General features: G+C 42.5%; 1 protein-coding gene across 5 annotated transcripts in view; it reads right to left on the bottom strand.

Annotated features, from left to right (window-relative positions):
- MTRR (5-methyltetrahydrofolate-homocysteine methyltransferase reductase) overlaps positions 1-13,175 on the bottom strand; it is a 101,696-nt gene that overhangs the window by 6,002 nt on the left and 82,519 nt on the right. For 4 of the 5 annotated variants that reach the window (XR_011648528.1, XR_011648526.1, XR_011648530.1 and 1 more), the window contains 3 exons: positions 4,585-4,712; positions 3,694-3,778; positions 3,431-3,571 (listed from right to left, as the gene is read on the bottom strand). The gene's annotated coding sequence lies outside the window, so the exon portion shown is untranslated. Of the gene's footprint in view, positions 1-3,425; positions 3,572-3,693; positions 3,779-4,584; positions 4,713-13,175 lie in introns of all 5 variants that reach the window. The other variant, XR_011648527.1, reaches the window with a different exon arrangement.

The following is a 13,175-nucleotide window of genomic DNA, read 5'->3' on the forward strand; positions in this document are numbered from 1 at the left end:
TGAGATGTTCTGTCCAGAGTTGATAGTGGTGTATTAAAATCCCCCACTATAACTGTAGATGCATCTATTGTTTCACTTAGTTTTTCCAGTGTTTGCCTCATGTATTTAGAGGCACCCTTGTTAGGAGCATAAATATTTATGATTGTTCGATCTTCTTGACAGATTGTCCCTTTCACTAAAATGTAGTATCCTTCTTTGTCTATCACAATTGTTTTGCATTTAAAGTCTATTTTGTCTGATATTAATATAACTACTCCTGCCTTTTTTTGGTTATTGTTTGCTTGTATGGTTGTTTTCCAGCCATTCACTTTCAACCTCCATGAGTCTCTGGGTCTAAGATGTGTCTCTTGTAGACAGCATATAGATGGGTCATATTTCCTTATCCAATGTCCCAGTCTGAATCTTTTGATAGGTGAGTTTAATCCGTTGACATTCAGTGTTATTACTTTCAAGGAATTATATGTGTTAGCCATATTTTGATTGGATTTGTGTTTGTCATAGTTTGTTTGTATTTTTTCCCTTCTATTTTTGTCTTTTTTGTTGCTCTTACACTCTCCTCCAGCTCTGCCTGTCCTGTTTTTTCCTTTCTTCCTGCAGAACTCCCTTTAGAATTTCTTGAAGGGGAGGTTTCTTGTTGGCATACTCTTTCAGTTTCTGTTTATCTGCAAATATTTTGAACTCTCCATCATTTTTGAATGCTAATTTAGCTGGATAGAGTATTCTTGGTTGGAAATTTTTTTCCTTTAGTACCTTGACTATATCATACCACTGCCTTCTTGCCTCCATGGTTTCAGATGAGAAATCAGCACTTAATCTTATGGTGCTTCCCTTGTATGTGATGGTTTTCTTTTCTCTTGCTGCTTTTAGAATTTTCTCTTTGTCTTGAGCATTGGATAATTTGACAAGTATATGTCTTGGGGTGGGCCTGTTGGGGTTTATGACCAGTGGCTGTGCTTCTTGGATATGTACATCTGTCTCTTTCAGTAGATTTGGGAAGTTTTCAGCCATTATTTCCTGCAATGCTCCTTCTGACCCCTTTCCCTTCTCGTCTCCTTCTGGAATGCCTATAATACGTATGTTTGAGCGTTTTGCATTATCGTTCAGGTCCCTAAGTCCTAGCTGGATTTTTTCTAACTTTTTATCAACCAATTCTACTATCTGTTTGATTTCTGATGTACTGTCTTCCACATCACTAATTCTCTGCTCTGCCTCTTCTAGTCTGCTGATATTTGCTGCAAGTGTATTTTTGATTTCTTGAACTGTGGTGTTCATTCCCATCATATCTGTTATCTTTTTGTGTATGTCTGCAATTTCCCCTCCAAGTGCTGTCTTTATGTTGTTAACCTCTTCTTTTACTTCATTAAATTTGTCGGTGATAAATGTTCTGAGAACTTTCATTTCTTTTGCAAAGTTCTTCTCTCCTTCCTGATTTTTAGTTTGTCGATTGGATTCAGCCATGTTTTCCTGATTACTGGTTTGGTTTGTAGATTTTTGTTGCTGTCAGGTCATCATTTTATCTTGACAGGTTTAATCAGTTCCTTAGCTTCTTTTTCTAGTCTTGGGGATGAATTAGCTGTTGTTTTTGCATAAGTGGTATATCTTCTCCTTGTCACTTTGTTCTTCTTATTCTAGTTTCTTATTGCTGGTTGAGTTCACTTTAAAGGAAAGTATTAGTGCCGGGGAAAGGCAATTGTGTAAGCAAGGAAAAAGTGTATAGTAGTATTGGTGATAAATGTTAACAGAGCAACAAGATGAGATCTGGGAGGATGGATATTAGATTCATGTAAGTTGTGTAGAGTTATATCAGTAGGTATAGTACCTATAATGAGGTAGTCGACTGAATATGGGAGGAATATGGTATGTATTAAAATGCTACTATTTTCGTGAGAGAGGGAAGGAGAAAAGAAAGGTAGTAGTTTCAAGAGTGGATAACAGACAGAAAACAAAACAAAGGTATTAGAGATTAAGAGTTAGACACTTTGTGGATCAAAGAAAGGGAGATGCAATATAGGAGAGACAGTAGATGATGGTGGCTATCAAGATGTAGGGGAAAGGGGATAGTGTAGGTAGCCTAAATCAGTTCACACAGAAATGAGGCAGTGGAGGATGAGAAAACCCAGCAAATGTGAGGTGTTCCCTTCAGCATCTATTGTATAATTAAGTTAAAATAAAACAAGAAGAAAATGAGGGACAAGAGAGAGAGAAAAAACAGAAAAAAAAAGAAAGAAAGAAGAGAAGAAAGGAAGAAAGAAAAAGGGGGTGAGCAAAGGGTGGGGAACAGGTAGGGGAAAGAAAAAAAAAAGATATACATGAACCACAATGGCAGCACCAACTACAACAACAAAAAAACCCTAAATAACTGGGGAAAAAAAAGATTTTGGGGGATACGCTGGGAAAAAAGACTAGGGGATAATGCAATATTAGCAATCAGGACATTAAAAAAAGTAAAAAATAAGATAAAATGAAAATAAAAACAAAACAAAAGGAAATGAAAAAGAAAAAACGCAAACGTTGAAGGCTATGGCATTCAAGGACCTCAGATGGAACTCAGGGCGTGATGGATTCAGGGATGGAAAGTCTGAGATATTGAAGACTCAAGAGGTGTGAGTCTCTGGGGTGTGGGCCACCAGAGTTTAGGGGACTCAGACCTGGCAACCTCGAATCTGGTCAACAGGGAGTCTAGGAGCACCACAGTGTAACACAGCCCTCAGGGATCCCCGCAGCTGGGTGCCAGCCCTATGGGGGAAGTCAGATCCGCAAACTCTATGTTATGTCTGAACCCTGCAATTCACTTACTCACTAGGGTCTATTTATGAGGATATATTGTCAATTCAGCTTCTGAACAGCTCCCAGCCTGTGATCCCCCAGAACGGCCACCTGAGGGCGCCTCTACACTGCAGCCAATTTAATGACACAGATCAGAAGCCAGGCCCGTGGGTGGGACTTTAGCCGGAAACGCCAACAACAGAGGCCAAAACCGGAGTTTCCAAGCTTCTCAAAATATTCCCCAATCGGCTTCCCGATGTGTCCCCCTCCCTCGCCACACCCTATAACAACCTCCCAATTACGTCCCTTTATTGCCAGCAATCTAATTCCACTGCAGGTTGGCAGCTGGGCTTGTGGGGGTGGGGCTCCAGGCAGAAGCGCTATTACTTGTGTCTGCAATCAAAAATTCCCCGCTTCACAACAAAACACCGTCTGTCTCCCCAAATCAGTCTGCAAAGGCGTCCCATCCCATCAACTCCCCAACAGCCCACCCAGGACTTGCGAATTCCCCAGCACCGCAGAGCCTCCAAAAAGCGTGGCCACAGTGCCAGTTCCGCAGCTCCACCCCCCCCCCCCAAGGAGGGAGCAACCCATGTGCAGGTCTCACCTCTGTGCAATAGAACCCCAATTATATCTTATAGACCAATCCTCTCCATTACCTTACCACCAAATCGATGTCCAGACACTTCCTGCCCTGCAAAAATCCTGAAAAAGCCTGGTCGCAGAGAATCTCCAATGGCGCCCAGCTGCCTCTTCCCAGGAGAGATTGTAAGGCAAGCTCACTCAGCCACCATCTTGCTTCCCCCTGGTCACAAAGAATACATTTTTTGAGCCGTGAACAGGCAAATAAATACCAAACCTCCTTAATAAATCTTATACAGACCTAAGCATATTTTTAAGCATTACCTGAAGAAGAAAGAAAAATACCTTTTGAGGAATTGCTGTATTTCAAAGCACCAGGTAAAGATGAATTGGAGAGAACTCTCAGGAACATGTTGGCTTAAGGCTGCTCCTTTTCATGTCAAGACAGGAAAAAAGTTCATGACAAAGAAAAGAAAGAAGAAAACAGTGTGCATTCCAAAAAACACAACCAACTGTACTATTTTACATTAATATGCTATCCAAGTACAATTATGATTTGGAGCAATGCTTATTTAGCCAAAGCATTTCCCCCAAATGAAAACAACCCAAGAGGCAACCTTACAAAAAGAGAATAATTACAAATTCAACAGCACTATCATGTGAGCCTTACCTACCAAATCCAGTGTGCCATTGACAAGAAAGGAGACATCTAAAACAAGGAACAAAGCTTATGGATGGCAGCAGCCCCTTAAAACTGTAATGCACAACTCAAAAGTAACCTTAGAACTGAATGAATTCAAGTTCATTCTAGCCTAGACAAATAATTAATGAAAATTTAAGTTTTAAAAATGAAACTTTTAATTATGAAAAATTCAATTAATGTTATATACAAAATAAGTGCTGATAAGTATGCTGAGAATAATCCATAATAGGAACACAATTAAAAAATGGTTCTATGCTGTTGCTTTCCAAAGACCACAGTTAATTTAACTTTTAATGTCCAGTAAGTGTCCAATAAGTAGGAAGTCCACCATCATCTCATGTTGTATCATTAATGCAAAAGCTAAAGCCCGAGAGCCTGGGAGCGCCTGGTCCACCATTGCTGGTGGAAGGGCAGGCACCTTGTGCTGAAGCGCACATGGCCAAGTGGTCTTGCGGGACAAGCGCTCGGGGCACACTCCCTCAGTCAGCTCCAGCCCACGGGCCCAGTAAGTTACGTTGTCAGGGCTGCAGCACCTTTCCTCCTCGTGTCTTCCTTGATTTCAAGAAGACGTAGTCTTCTTTTCTGTCCACGAGGAGTCTCTGGAGCAGGTGCTGCACCTCAGAATCACTGTTAGGACAGATCACGTCAAGGCATCTCCAGGCTGAAAGGAAAAAAAATCAGTTTTCTAGAGAAGAACCAGAGTCTAAAAAAAAAATTCCTCAGGAAGTGGAGTATACATTGCTTTATTATATAAACATGTTAATACATGGACAAAGGAATAAAATAATTCTACCCACAATAACAATGAACAAATAATCACAACTAACCAAATGAACATATTTTTATTAGGAGCTATTTTTAAAGAGAAATTCGAGAGGTATCTAATGTTTTGCTTTATAAAATTGTGTATTGGAGAGAATGGAAATTAAGACCTTCATTTCCCACAGAATAATATACATCGGCAAGCACCAGTTTGAATCCATGTAAAATCCTGTTCCTATAAGCCCAAACATACAAAATACGAGCAAAAGACTGAATTAAGGGCATCAGCATGGCTCTCAATTTCATTTTCTTTACTTTGCTTCTTCCCTTTAATGGGGAAGAGGAATGGACACTATTTTTCCTTCACAAGCATAAAATGCTGCACTTGCAGCAAATGGGGGCTGGAGAAGGAGCCGCTCCAGTGTTCAGGGCCCAGGGACCCAGGAAGGAGGCAGACTCAGCAAGTGGTCACCCCAGGCCCCTTTGTGTCAAAACTGACAAACGTCAGCACAGAATATAAAATGCCATGGTTTTTATAGTATAAAGATATGATAATATGGCTTATTCAAAAGGTGGAAACAAACATGGAACTACTCACTAGAATGCAAACAAAAATACCGAGCTGTGACACCTCTCACATTTCCTTTATTATTAGGAAGTTGAGCTAAATCCACATAGAGAGACTTGATGTGCTCTTACTCCTCTGAAAAGCACAACCCTTTGACCTCTGAGGACCTACATCAAAAAATGGCCTGAACTAAATGACTGAAGATGCACTTAAGCACTGAAGTTTCAGGATCACACACACCAGGTTTTGGAGTTGAGGTCCATGGATTCGGTGGGGGTGTGTGGGAGGAAGGGATGGATGGAGTTCACAGGGGTAGTACGTGAGCCCCCAAAAGTATTTGCAAAAGGGTTTCTATAATATCCTAACATTTTTCTGGGGAGAAGGTCATAATTTCTTCCCTGATCTCAAAGGAATCTGAGAACCACAGCCTGAGAAATTAACCTTGACATGACTGTCTAGAGTCAGCTCTATTTCTAACAAGCTGCCCAACCTTATATGATAAAGGTCTTTTCTGGGCCTCTTATATGTAAAGGTTTGTTCTGATCCCTTTGTTCTTTCAGGGTTTAATGAGGAAGGCTGCAGCACTGTTCAACTATTAAATCAAGGGTCACCTCTCACCTGTGCCTCTGCACATCATGGAAGGGAAACAGGCGTGAGGGAGGGGAAGACAAGCTGACCGTCAAGGACCACAAGGCCAGATGTGCTCAGAGACCTCGTCCTTCGGCCTGTGTAAGAGCATACCCTGCCTGCCTCTTTCTTAAGAGAACTGTCTGAAAAATTCAACTGTGCTGAGAAATCACCTGTAACTTACAGAAATGTCCAATTCTAACAGCAGAGTGGATTTTATGGCATCATCTGTAGTGAGATGAACTGCCTTTGAAATTGGAACTTGAAAAACTGAATTTACCGAAGTCACAGATGCTTGGCTTTCCCCCTTGAAAGCCAAATGTGGTGACACATAACTCAATACAATTTTCAATTATACCAGTGCTACACTAAGTGGCTTACCTATGGGATCTTATAAAATGCCCTGGCCAATTAAGCATTGTCCTCTAGGATAAATGACTACAGATGTTATTTTTCAAAAACTTACTCTTACTCATTCATAAAGAAGCTTATGTGTATTTCTAAGTATTTATCTAGTAGACATTGGAATTTCTGAAATACATACTGAGAACACCAGAAGCTAGCATTTTCCTGAAAAGGCTAGTAGTCTTCTAATTAACTATGTAGAAGGAAATGGTATTCATGTCAGTGTTTCAGGAAAGGTGTCCTATAGTAGAGGACAGATGTTTTAAAATGGCTAGAATGTGTCTGGACAGGTGGTCATGGAAACAGAATTCTTATATTTTATCTAGTTTTCTTCCTCTTAAATGTAACTACTCCATGTGACTCGTAGCTCCCATATTGGACAACACAGGTTTCAGGTAACCACAAAGAAATCCAATTCTGTACTAGAACCCCACCCCTTTCCTAACTAGTTGTTCAAGTTTTAAACTAGAAAACTACAGATTAAGAGCTGCTAGTCAATTAACTTTGCTAAGTGTTAAGTGGGAAGCTGGGAGAGGGGTCAGAGCAGAGAATAGAATGTGGCATGGACCTTGAGGCACCACCCACCTGCCTTCAGGCTCCAGCAAAGGCAGGGGTGCTGCCCAGACGTGGTCCTTGGCACCAGGCACCCGAGAGCTTTCAGCACCTCAGCTCACGCCTCTGCTCAGAGGCAGCGCATGTCCAAGCACGGATCCATGACCATAAAGGCACAGCGCCTCTGTGCCTCTGAAGGTCCACATAGCTCCAGAGACCCCGTGGGCATGGCAGAGACTTTGCTGAGCCTGCATCACAGCTCAGCGACTCACAGTGGACAGTGCCACCACCCCTCCATTCCTCAGGGATGCCCTAAGATGCACCTCATAGCCTGACTTCCAGAACCCAGGTTGTGAAAACTGTGCCAGAGAGGCCCAAGAAAGAAGCTAGAGTTGGAGTTTGGAGCTGAAGGCCAGAGGATGGGGCTCTCATCTCCTGAAGCCTGAGGGGAGAGAAAGCTAAAACCAGCCTTACATGGGAGAGAAGGGGACCCTGACACATGGGAGAGGCGCCTGCAGCTGAACATCTTGAGTCCTTTCACCCCTTAAGCCAAAAGGATGCAAATGGAGATGCTCCATGACAGCGGCAGAAGGCAGTTATCAAGGCCACCAAGACCAAGCTGGAGACAGCAGCATGGGTCTGAGGGGTTCAGTGGGGGACCCCACAGTCCAGGTGACAGTACATAGCCAGCCATACCAGGTCGCACAATTACCTCAGTAAGTGGGAGGGCTGGAGTGGCCTGACCCTTAGAATTAATGGAGATGGCCAAGAGGACTAAGAGGCTCTAGGGCCAAAAACAAATGAGTAGCCTACAAGGGCACTGGACCAATACTTAAAATGAAGACAAATCAAGGGTGGATGACCAGAAACTGAGGGCAGCTACCTATCTAAGATCCCAGTCCTTGTCCAGCTTCCAGTCCTAGAGTTCAGTGACTGAAGGAGAGAGCAGTCCCAAGGGAAGGACTCTGCATTCAGTAAGGATTCCCAGTCCCTTCAGAGGGAAAATGGAGCTACCAAATGCTTCAAGAGTGTTAAGAGAAGGACCGTGCTGATGCTGATACCCGGGGATCAAGAGGGTCCCCGTGGCCCACTGACCAGAGTAAGAACAGTTGGGGCCAGGCAGCAAGGTCAGTTCTGTCCCAGTCCAATCCAGTAGGTCCACAGAAGCCAAGACCCCACAGTGGTCATTTCCTGAGCATTTGAATGTATAATCAGAATCATCACACCTGGGCATTGGTACCAGCCATCACTGAACTCCTGACCTGTGGGTAGAGTGATCCTGGTGGAGAAGTCCAAGAGGAAGACTCTGAATTTCACACCACTCTTACTCCCACCAAGATAGAAAATGTTTTTTAAAAAGCATATATGTAACATTCTGGGAAAAATGGTAGAAATCAACATAATCGTCAAAAACCTAAAGGTTACGGGGGAGCGTCTCCACCACATCTCCATTTAATTTGCTGATCTGGTCTCTATGAATACCAGATGGATTCTGGGGAATGAGCTACTGCAAACTCAAGTAGTAGTTCCAATGGTGGCCTCCATGCCAGATATGATTTCTTTGCTAAGGCAGACTGACTTGGCCTCAGGTCCATGGGATGTAGCCACTGATTTACCCAATGCACCCTTTCTACCATCCCTACAATGGAAGAGGATGAGATTCAGTTCACATTCACTTGGAACAGACAAGGGCATACATTTACAATTCTGCCCCAGGACTATGATAGTGCACTTTCCTGCTCTTACATAAGATAGGCTAAATAAATCCAGAGCATCTGGACATTCAGCAGAACAGTGTCCTAGCTCACTACATCAATGACATTATGCTAATCAGACAGTGAGCAAGCAGCAGCTCACAGGCCAGCACCCAGGAGGTGGGAAGTCAACCTCAGTGAGGCAGACTGAGCGACCGCCATGTCCATGCTACCTTTAGGGCCTAAGTCCAGTAGTCTGGTAGGCAGGATATCCCATCCCAAGTCAACAACATAGTACTGCATCTTGGATCTCACTCCACGCAGAAACAAGTCTGGAGGGCCTCTTCAGGCTCTGGGGCAGCCCGTTCCACACCCAGCAGCAGAAAGGCTGCTTGAGTGGAGCAGGCCCAGGTGACAGTGCCCTAAAAGGTCCTGCTGCTGCCCTGTACCACACAGTAGAGAAAACTGCATGCTATTAGAGATCAGTGATGGGGCACAGGTGCCATGCAGGTGAGCCCCAAGTGGGGATCTCAGCACAGGCCCCAGTGTTCTGAAGCAGGGCCATGCTAACTGCAGCAGAGAATTACATCCTTTTGAAAGCCACTCCTGACAGGTACAACAGGGCCCTGGGAAAGACACAGCACCTGTGATCCCACAGTGGGATCACAAGGCCAGGACTGCCCATCAAAAGCTATGGGAACTGCCAAGCCAGGGTGTGCAAACTCAGCAGCAATCCCTTTGGGACCTGGAGCCAGCTGGTTCAGTTTTGAGCCAAACTAGGTCCCAAGGGCACAAGCAAGCTGAGCCAGCAGGTGGCCCAGGAGCCCATGCCATCCCACATTACTGCAGCTCACACCTACAGCTGCAGGGAATTAGCCTAGGACCAGCTGGTTATTCTAGATAACACTTCAACAGAGAGAGTAAATTAGAAAGGAGGTACTGCTAGAGGCACACAGGGACTACTGCAAGACATTACAGCTGCTAGGCTCACAACTTCTCCAGTAAAAATGAAACTTTTTTAAGCGGGGTCTTAAGTCTTTTTTTGGAAATGTGTCTGTGAATGTTCATTCAAGCGTATGCACTGACAACTATACCTAGTACGGGCAAAATAAAAACATTAAAAAAAATACAAAGACACTATAGCTAAAAAGAGAGGTAAAAAAAGGAATAGTAGTCTGAGATTTCAAAAGGAAAAAGTCCAAAATGCTTCAAGAGGGCATAAGCCAACTCAGAATAATACCACTTATGATGACAGTTACTTAAAAAAAAAAAACTTTGTCCATTTCTGCTTAAAATACAAGGAAACATACTCTAGAGAAATATCCATTAAAATTAAGTAAATAGAATGTCAAAGCAATTTTGAAAATGAAGAATAAAGCTGGAACACTCACATTACCTGATTGCAAGCCTCATTTTTCAGAATGAACAAGGCAGTACACTTTTGACAAAGTATGGTGGAGTGAATTCTGGATCCCAATGGGACATGTTTCTGGCCTTGGTTGGCATGCTGGTGTGTGGACCCTTAGTGAGTGGTCTCTTTCACAGTTCTTCAGGTAAGCAGGGTCCTAACTCCATCAGGCTGGGCTCCAAGCAGGATTAACTAGGGTCCTTTCTAAGCAGAGGGAAAGTCAGGAGGAGAAAGAAGCCATGGAAGAAGCTGCAAGTTGACCAAACCCAGAAGAAAAAGGACAAGATGCCCCCATGAGCACTGCCATAGGAAAGAAAAAGCCAAGGAGCCCCCAGGCTGCTAGCCATGTCCACATAGAAGAGGTGGCATTGGATTGGGAAAAGTGGACATAATGGACAAAGGGTATGGGGAAAGGCAGGAAGAGATGAGAGGTGGAGGCGTCTTCGGGACATGGAGCTGCCCTGGATGGTGCTTCAGAGGTAATCACCGGACATTGTAAATCCTCACAGGGCCTACATGATGGAATAGAGGAGAGTATGGGCCATGATGTGAACCAATGTATATGAGGTGCAGAGGTGCCCAAAGATGTACTTACCAAATCCAATGGATGTGTCATGATGATGGGAACGAGTGTTGTTGGGGGGGGGGGGAGAGGGGGGGTGGGGGGGTGGGGTTGAATGGGACCTCACATATATATTTTTAATGTAATATTATTACAAAGTCAATAAAAAATAAAAAAATTAAAAAAAAAAAAAAAAAATAAGAAAGAGCAAACCTTGGGAGGAAGCCAAGCTTCCAGCCACAGAAACTGAGCCAATGAAATCCTGCTGTTAAGCCAACCCACTGCATGGCATTTGTTTTAGCAGCTGGAAACAGAAACACAAAAGAATAGTCTCCAATGGAACAGAACAGAGAGATCAGCAATAAGCCAATGTATGTGACTGATTTTTCACAAAGCTGCAAAGTTAATTCAACAGAAAAAAGACAATCTTTACCACAAATGATACTGAATATACATATGCAAAAAATATAAAGCCTTAATGATACTCACACCTTACACAATAATTACCTAAGACTGAATCAAGATACAAATGGAAAACCTAAAACAATCAAACTCCCAGGGAAAACAAAGTAGAAAATCTTCGTGACCTTTGCTTAGGCAAAGATTTCTTAGATAAAACAATAAATGGACTATAAAAGAAAAATGCTGATAAACTGGATTAAAAATTTAAAACTTCTGCTCTGCTAAAGAAACTATTAAGAGAATGGAAAGACCAGCCACAGACTAGGTGAAAATATTTACCCAACATGTATCTGACTAAAGGCCAATATCCCGAATATATAAAGAACTCTTACAACTTAACAAGCAAACAACACAACACAAAATGGTCAAGAGATATGAACAGTTATTTCACTAAAGGAAACATGGATGGCAATCCAAAACATGAAAAGATGTTCAACATCATTTGTCATTAACTGGAAATGTAAACAAAACCAATAATAAGAATAAGAAAATTACAAATAAAAACCAGCTAAAGTTAAAAATCCTGGCAATGCCTCTACTGACAAGTACATAGAGCAACTGAAACTCTTACACATTGTTGGGGGAAATGTAACATGGTAGAGCCACTTTGGAAAACAGCTTGGGAATTTCTTATAAAAGTAAAAATACACTGAATGTACAACTCGGCAATCTCATGCCTAGCCATTTACCCAAGAAAAATGAAAAGGAAAAAATGTGCACCTGAATGTTTATAGCGGTTTTACTCTTACTCATCAGAAACTGGAAACAACCCATGTCCCCTCAATCAGGAAACAGATAAACTATAGTATATATAATGGAACATTACCTATCAATAAAAAAGGAACACACTGCAGACACAATTGAGAACATAGACTAATCTCAAATGCATTTTGCTCAGTGAAAGAAACCAGACTCAAAACACTGCATGCTACAATTCCATTTGTATGACATACTGAAAAAAAGCAAAACTGTAGGGACAGAAAGTAGGTCACTTGCCAGGACAGGAAGGGCAGGGACAAGCTCTAGGGATGCTGACCCTGAACCCCAGTGAAAGCCACTGCCTTGGATGCTGGGAACTCCAGGTAAAACAGCCACAGAACATCCACGGGAAACGGGGGATGAAGAGTGACTCTATCATCGAACCCGGCATCAGGATGTTTGGAAAATATTGGGCAACTCACCTGTAACAGTTTATATTTCCACTATTTATTCTCTGCATTTGTAAAATAGAAACAATCTTTTCTATTTTACATTACTCCTGTGTTTTTTCAACCTGTTATCTTCTGTTGCAGTTTGATATAGCTATGATATCCAAAAATACATACTGGATTATGTTTGTAAACTGCTCTGTACCTGGGAAGGATTAAATTATGATTAGGGCTTTGATTGGGCCCCATCATCAGAGTGTTGACTCCCTACCCCTTGGTGGGCAGGGACTCAAAGATAAAAGACATGGCAAAAGACAGAGTTGGAGATTTGGATGTGGGAGATTTTGATGCTGGAATTTTCAGCTGGAGCCCAGGAAGAACACAGAAGAATAGAGATACCTCCTTAGATACAGCAGAAGGCCCGGAGAGAGACAGCTGAGCAAATACAGCTCACCTTGTGGAGAGAGGCAAAGCCTAGAGATCCTCATAGTCTACAGCTGGTCTTATGGAGAAAACAGAGGGGCTGATCCCACAGAGAAATGAATCCCAGGAAGAGAGGAACCCAGGAAGCCTGAGCCCTGGCAGACGTTGCAGAAACCAAGAGGTTAACTATCTAAAATAATGGAAATGCTGACCTCTTAACCATTACTTCTTCAAAAATAAAGTAATATAATAATAAGGACACTTCTGTAATGCACAGAGGGATAAATTTTTTCTGCAAAAGCAGGCATGGATAATGTGTAAGTGAATGAGCTTAGCACAATGTTCCAATAAAACTATATCACAATCAGGTGACAGGCCTGCAGGCTATAGTTGATCCCTGTTTGTTATTAAAATTAACACCCATGGTAAATCAACATTATACAGTATAAAGCAGAAAACTACACTGCTTACTTGGGTAACAGACTCCTGCAGATGTACCTGTAAGTATTCTGG

The sequence above is a fragment of the Dasypus novemcinctus genome, chromosome 3 (assembly GCF_030445035.2).
Source record: "Dasypus novemcinctus isolate mDasNov1 chromosome 3, mDasNov1.1.hap2, whole genome shotgun sequence".
Classification (NCBI taxonomy): domain Eukaryota; kingdom Metazoa; phylum Chordata; class Mammalia; order Cingulata; family Dasypodidae; genus Dasypus; species Dasypus novemcinctus.